Genomic DNA, 8147 nt, shown 5'->3' with positions numbered 1-8147 from the left:
AAGTTATTATTTATTTCCTTATATCGTGATAAATGTTTATTATTCATGCTAGAATTGTATTAATCGGAAACATAATACATGTGTGAATACATAGACAAACAGAGTGTCACCAGTATGCCTCTACTTGACTAGCTCGTTGATCAAAGATGGTTAAGTTTCCTAGCCATTGACATGGGTTGTCATTTGATTAATGATACGTCTCCGTCGTATCTACTTTTCCAAACACTTTTGCCCTTGTTTTGGACTCTAACTTGTATGATTTGAATGGAGCTAACCCGTACTGACGTTGTTTTCAGCAGAATTGCCATGGTGTTGTTTTATGTGCAGAAAACAAAAGTTCTCGGAATGACCTGAAACTCCACGGAATATCTTAGAATAAATAATAAAAAAAATCCTCGCCAAAGATGAAGACCAGGGGGCCCACACCCTGTCCACGAGGGTGGGGGGCGCGCCCCTCCCCCCTGGGCGCGCCCCCTACCTCGTGGGCCCCCTGGTGGCCCTCCGACGCCAACTCCAACTCCATATATTGGCTTTCAAGGAGAAAAAAATCAAAGAGAAAGTTTCATCGCGTTTTACGATACGGAGCCGCCGCCAAGCCCTAATCTCTCTCGGGAGGGCTGATCTGGAGTCCGTTCGGGGCTCCGGAGAGGGGGATTCGTCACCGTCGTCATCATCAACCATCCTCCATCACCAATTTCATGATGCTCACCGCCGTGCGTGAGTAATTGCATCGTAGGCTTGCTGGACGGTGATGGGTTGGATGAGATTTATCATGTAATCGAGTTAGTTTTGTTTATGTTCTGAGATTGATGTTGCTATGACTTTGCTATGCTTAATGCTTGTCACTAGGGCCCGAGTGCCATGATTTCAGATCTGAACCTATTATGTTTTCATGAATATATGTGAGTTCTAGATCCTATCTTGCAAGTCTATAGTCACCTACTATGTGTTATGATCCAGCAACCCCGAAGTGACAATAATCGGGACCACTCCCGGTGATGACCATAGTTTGAGGAGTTCATGTATTCACTATGTGTTAATGCTTTGTTCCGGTTCTCTATTAAAAGGAGGCCTTAATATCCCTTAGTTTCCAATAGGACCCCGCTGCCACGGGAGGGTAGGACAAAAGATGTCATGCAAGTTCTTTTCCATAAGCACGTATGACTATTTACGGAATACATGCCTACATTATATTGATGAACTGGAGCTAGTCCTGTGTCACCCTATGTTATGACTGTTACATGATGAACCACATCCGGCATAATTATCCATCATTGATCCGGTGCCTACGAGTTTTCCATATACTGGTTTACGCTTATTTACTTTTCCGTTGCTACTGTTACAATCACTACAAAAATACCAAAAACATTACTTTTGCTGTCTTTACTTTGTTACCGTTACCACCACTATCATATTACTTTGCTACTAAACACTTTGCTGCAGATACTAAGTTTCCAGGTGTGGTTGAATTGACAACTCAGCTGCTAATACTTGAGAATATTCTTTGGCTCCCCTTGTGTCGAACCAACAAATTTGGGTTGAATACTCTACCCTCGAAAATTGTTGCGATCCCCTATACTTGTGGGTTATCAAGACCTTTTTCTGGCGCCGTTGCCGGGGAGCATAGCTCTATTCTTTGAGTCACTTGGGATTTATATCTGCTGGACACTATGAAGAACCTGAAAGACGCTAAGACAAAAATTTATCCCTCAACTATGAGGGGAGGTAAGGAACTGCCATCTAGCTCTGCACTTGATTCACCTTCTGTTATGAGTAAGCTAGCGACACCTAAACCTACTACTACTATGAATTCTGATATGTCGCATGTTATTGATGATGCCACTTCTGCTATGCATGATACTTATGATGAAACTACTTCTATGCTTGATACTACTATGCCACTTGGTGAATTTCTAGATGAGTTCTAAGTCTAGAGATAGAGAAATTAATGAACCTAAACACGATGATGTTAGTGATGATGAACCTATGCCTGTTATTCCTGAGGGTTATCTTTTTAATAATGAATCTTATGAAGCTATTCTTGCTTGTCCGGATAAACCTAAACGTAAGAGGTTACTAATTAAGTGGAGTAAGGAATCTTTTAGAGGTAGGATGAGACCCGACCCTGCTTTTGCTACTTCACCTATCTGTGTTCCTGATCAGGATTATTATGATATTACTGTTGATCCAGATATAATTACTTTGGTTGAATCTGATCCTTTTTATGGCTATGAATCTGAAACTGTTGTGGCACATCTTTGCAAGTTAGATGAAATAGCTGCCCCGTTTACTAATAATCTGAGATCGCGCCACTTTTATATACTCAAAATATTTCCGTTCTCATTAAAGGGTGATGCTAAGAAATGGTTTAATTCTCTTGATCCTGCCTATGTGCAAAGTCCCCAGGATATGATTTATTACTTCTCTGCTAAATATTTCCCTGCTCATAAGAAACAAGCTGCTTTGAGGGAAATATACAATTTTGTGCAAATTGAAGAAGAGAGTCTCCCACAAGCTTGGGGGAGGCTTCTCAAGTTACTTAATGCTTTGCCTGATCATCCTCTTAAGAAACCTGAAATATTTGATATCTTTTATAATGGACTAACTGATGCTTCTAGAGATTACCTGGATAGTTGTGCTGGTTCTCTTTTCAGGGAAAGAACACCGGATGACGCTGAAATTTTATTGAATAATATGTTGGCAAATGAAAAAAATTGGGCACCTCCTGAGCCACCTCCCGAGCCAGCTCCTGAGCCAATTATTGAGCCTATTCCTAAACCAACTCCGAAGAAGAGAGGTGTTCTATTTCTCAGTCCCGAAGATATGCAAGAGGCAAAGAAATCTATGAAAGAAAAAGGTATTAAAGCTGAAGATGTTAAGAATTTACCTCCTATTGAAGAAATACATGGTCTTAATTTACCGCCTGTTGAAGAAGTATATGATCTCAATTACTTATTTACTGAAGAACCTCCCGATATCCCAACACGGGTAGTAAAGGTAAATTCTCTCTATAGATATGATAAAGTTGAAGTCCCTCCTACTAAAATTGCTAGTCAGTGCTTGGATGAGTTTGATGACTTTATGTTTAAGCAAGATGACTTTAATGCTTATTTTGGTAGACAATTAAAGCAGAATACCTTTATGATTAAACGCTTGAGTGATTATATGGATAATATTAGAGGTGAACTTAAACTTGTTAGCAAACATGCTTCTATGGTTACCACTCAAGTAGAACAAGTACTTAAAGCTCAGAAAGAAATGCTTGATGAAATGAATAGTAAGAAAAATAATTATGCTGTTAGAGTGGCTACTAGAACTAGTAGAATGACTCAGGAACCTTTGTATCCTGAAGGCCACCCTAAGAGAATCGAGCAAGATTCTCAAAGAAATAATATTGATGCACCTAGCTCTTCTAAAAGGAAGAAAAAGAAAAATGATAGAACTGTGCAAACTTCTAGTGAACCTATTGCTGAACCACCTGATAATCCAAATGATATCTCTATGTCTGATGCTGAAACACAATCTGGTAATGAACATGAACCTAGTGAAAATGTTAATGATGATGTTCATGATGATGCTCAACCTAGTAATGATAATGATGTAGAAGTTGAACCTGCTGTTGATCTTGATAACCCACAATCAAAGAATCAACGTTATGATAAAAGAGACTTCGTTGCTAGGAAACATGGTAAAGAAAGAGAACCATGGGTTCAGAAACCCATGCCTTTTCCTCCGAAACCATCCAAGAAAAAGGATGATGAGGATTTTGAGCGCTTTGCTGAAATGATTAGACCTATCTTTTTGCGTATGCGATTGACTGATGTGCTCAAAACAAATCCTTATGCTAAGTATATGAAGGATATCATTACTAATAAAAGAAAGATACCGGAGGCTGAAATTTCCACCATGCTTGCTAATTACACTTTTAAGGGTGGAATACCAAAGAAACTTGGAGATCCAGGAGTACCTACTATACCATGCTCCATTAAAAGAAATTATGTTAAAACTGCTTTATGTGATCTTGGAGCCGGTGTTAGTGTTATGCCTCTCTCTTTATATCGTAGACTTGACTTGAATAAGTTGACACCTACTGAAATATCTTTGCAAATGGCTGATAAATCAACTGCTATACCTGTCGGTATTTGTAAGGATGTGCCTGTTGTGGTTGCAAACGTTACTATTTTAACGGACTTTGTTATTCTTGATATTCCCGAGGATGATAGTATGTCTATTATTCTTGGAAGACCTTTCCTTAATACTGCAGGGGCTGTTATTGATTGCAACAAAGGCAATGTCACTTTTCATGTTAATGGTAATGAGCATACGGTGCACTTTCCGAGGAAACAACCTCAAGTTTATAGTATCAACTCTATTGGAAAAATTCCATCAATTATATTTGGAGGTTTTGAATTTCCTCTTCCTACTGTCAAAAAGAAATATGATATACTTATTGTTGGGGATGTCCATATCCCCGTTGAGGTAACATAGTGTTATTCGAAATTTCTCCGGTTCCATGATTATCGGAATGAGTTTGTTAACAAGACTTGATCAACCTTGTTAGTGGATTCTTTTTTATGAGCATGAGATGGATGAAACTAGAAGCACAACCTTCTGTACCCTCTTTATATTTTCTGTTCTTTAGTAGAAATGAAGTAAAATAGTATTTTCTGTCTGTTTCCTGACTTATCCATGCAATATAAAAATATCCCGAAAATAAAAGTCCTCAGAATGCCATGCCAATTTAATATGATTTTTTCGGGAATATTTAAGGATTTTTAGTGCAAAAATTACCGCGGGGGGAGCTGCCACCTGGTCACGAGGGTGGAGGGCGCGCCCTACCCCCCTGGGCGCACCCCCTTACCTCGTGGGCCCACGGTGGCCCTCCTCCACTTATTCCTGCACCCATCTTCTTCCTCTGTCTCGCACAAACGCAAAAAACCAACTCAAGCTCGTGTTCCAGCAACTTTTGCTGCGATTTTCGATCTCCTTGCTCAAAGCACCTCTCGCAAAACTGCTTGGGGAGATTGTTCCTTGGTATGTGACTCCTCCATTGGTCCAATTAGTTTTTGTTCTAGTGCTTTATTCATTGCAAATTTGTGCTGCATAGGTGACCATGTTCTTGAGCTTGCATGTCAAATATATATGGTTCCAAGTAGTTCTAATGCTTGATATATGCTCTAGGCACTTGCATGAGTAGTTGCTATCAATCTTATTGAAGTTGGTTCACTTTGTTTGAAGTTACTAAAAATTTCAGATTGTTTCAGAAATAATGAAGAGACTTTTGAGGGGCTCGTCGAGCCGAAGTTCTAAGGAGAAACAAAAGGAAGAAGAACAGAAGCCCAAATTTAATCTGCCTCGTATCGCGGAGGTCCGGCCGTGTGAATGGCCTTTCGATGACTTCTTGAGGAGTGCTGGGATTTATGAAGATTTCTATCTATTGATTGAGAACGCCGGCCTCACCAACTTCCTCCACGACCAACGTCATCAGTATCTCTTACTCACAAATACTTTTGTGCAGAACTTCTACTTTTTCCCTAAGAAATCACCTCCAATAGTAGAGTTCCATTTATATGATGTTGCTAGGGAGATGACATTAGCTGCATTTTGCGAGGTTTGCAAAATACCTTTTGAGGGTTCTTTAGATGAACCACACCGTAATGAAGTGGAAGCTTATATTGACACTATCACTATGGGAGAAACCAGGAAGGTTTCTGATGCAAGAATTACTAGCATACATTTCCCTGTTTTACGCTACTTTGCCTTATTTGCTAGTCGCTGCTTGATTGGTCGCGGGAACTGTGGGAACCTTAGTATTCCTGATATTATTATTTTGCTCCATGGTTTATACCGCAATAACTCTGTTAGTATGGGTGGAATTGTTGCTAGACGGTTGAGTATGAACCGTACTAAGGGCCCCATCTTTGGAGGCATTTATGCTTCATGCCTAGCTGAACATTTTTAAATACCTATTAGGCATGAGGAGAAAGAAGAAACAGCGCTGCCCCGTGCTTATTTAGATTATAAGAGTATGGTAGCGCATGATTTTCTTGTTAAGAATCGCGAAAGGGCGCTTAAATATAAATTGTACTTTGATAAACATCACCCTGAGACTATTACTTTGCCTGCTCCCTCTTTGTTTAACTTGTCTGCAGGTACTTACATTGTTCCGTGGGCGGCTGTTCAAGCCTATCGGAATCCTGCACCAGCCTCGGAACCGGAGCCTCCACGAATGTCTGTTTATTCTTGGGATCCTGAGGCGGTTGCCAGCCAGTGGCAGTCAGAGTCCTCTTCATCACATTATGATCCCAAATATTCTTCATCGCAGTACGACCCCAGCTTCACCTACGGATATCAGCCAGGTTATCCCTGGCAATAGACCAACTTAGGCCAAAAGCCTAAGCTTGGGGGAGTACGTATTTCCCACCGACATTACATTCATGTTCACACACACTCATTGCTAGATGTCGGTGCTCATACTCTTTCATTGTAATATCCATGCTAGTTTATTTTCCTTTTTCCTGCTTTCTTCTTGTGTGTTTAATAAACCTTAAGAAAAACAAAAAAAATAGTGTTAGTCTACTTTCCGTGCTTGTAGTAGAATTAAAAAGAAAACCCAAAAATATTTCCCGTCCTTCTTTTGCTTGTTGGGAGCTTTCCCGTGTAAATAGTTTTTATTTTTTCTTTTCCTTCCTTTGGGGGTCGAGAAGACTATATTGAAAATGCTTAGTGGCTCTTATATGCAAGATTGTTTATTTAACTTAGAGCCCATATTACTTGTCTTCTCTCTTGAGTTGAATGCTTGCAGATTCCAGCTTAGTCCAATGCATGTGCACTCTTATTATTATACACACCGTTCGGTCGTGCAAGTGGAAGGCAATAATGATGATATATGATGGACTCATTGGGATGAGAAAAGCTGGTATGAACTCGACCTCTCTTGTTTTTGTAAATATGATGATTCATCGTTCCTGATTCAGCTATTATGAAGTAAACATATTTGCAATGACATTTAGAGATTATAGTTGCTTGTGCCATGCTTGATTAGCTATGAGTTATAATGGTTAACCTTGCGTGCCAACATGCTATTGAGATGATTATGATGTGGTATGATAGGATGGTATCCTCCTTTAAATGAATTGAGTGACTCGACTTGGCACATGTTCACGCATGTAGTTGAATCAAATCAACATAGCCTTCATGATATTTATGTTCATGGTGGATTATATCCTACTCATGCTTATATTCGGTGTGAATTAATTTTAATGCATGTTTACGACTGTTGTCGCCGTCTCAGTTGGTCGCTTCCCAGTCTTTTGCTAGCCTTCACCTGTACTAAGCGGGAATACTGCTTGTGCATCCAAACTCCTTAAACCCCAAAATTGTTCCATATGAGTCCACTATACCTTCCTATATGCGGTATCTACCTGCCGTTCCAAGTAAATTTGTATGTGCCAAACTCCAAACCTTCCAATGAAATTATGTTTTGTATGCTCGAGCAGCTCATGTGCAACTATGGCTGCCTATATCTTCCATGCTAGGTGGGTTATTCTCAAGAGGAGTGGACTCCGCTCCTCATTCATGAGAAAGGGCCGGTAACCGGGATGCCCAGTCCCATGATCCAAAAAGATCAAAGCAAATCAAAATAATTAAACAAAACTCCCCCTGGGACCCGTTGAATGTTGGAGGCACTCGTTGTTTCGAGCAAGCCATGGATTGATGCTTGTGGAGTAGGGGGAGTATAAACCTTTACTATTCTGTTTGGGAACTGCCTATAATGCATGTAGTATGGAAGATACAGCCATCTCATAGTTGTTGCGTTGACAGTGAAAGTATGCCGCTCAAAATATTATTTATCTCTATTTCAAAAATCGAGCTCTGGCACCTCTACAAATCCCTGCTTCCCTCTGCGAAGGGCCTATCTATTTACTTTTATGTTGAGTCATCACCCTTCTTATTAAAAAGCACCCGCTGGAGAGCACACTGTCGTTTGCATTCATTATGATTGGTTTATATTGGGTATGACTTGACTGGATCTCTTTTACCATGAATTACAATGTTTAGTCAGTCCTTGATCTTTAAAGGTGCTCTGCATTTATGTTTTGCGGTCTTAGAAAGGGCTAGCGAGATACCATTTTGTTATATCATGT

This window comes from Triticum urartu, chromosome 4 (assembly GCF_003073215.2).
Source record: "Triticum urartu cultivar G1812 chromosome 4, Tu2.1, whole genome shotgun sequence".
In the NCBI taxonomy this organism is placed as follows: Eukaryota; Viridiplantae; Streptophyta; class Magnoliopsida; order Poales; family Poaceae; genus Triticum; species Triticum urartu.
This window is presented reverse-complemented; position numbering follows the sequence as displayed.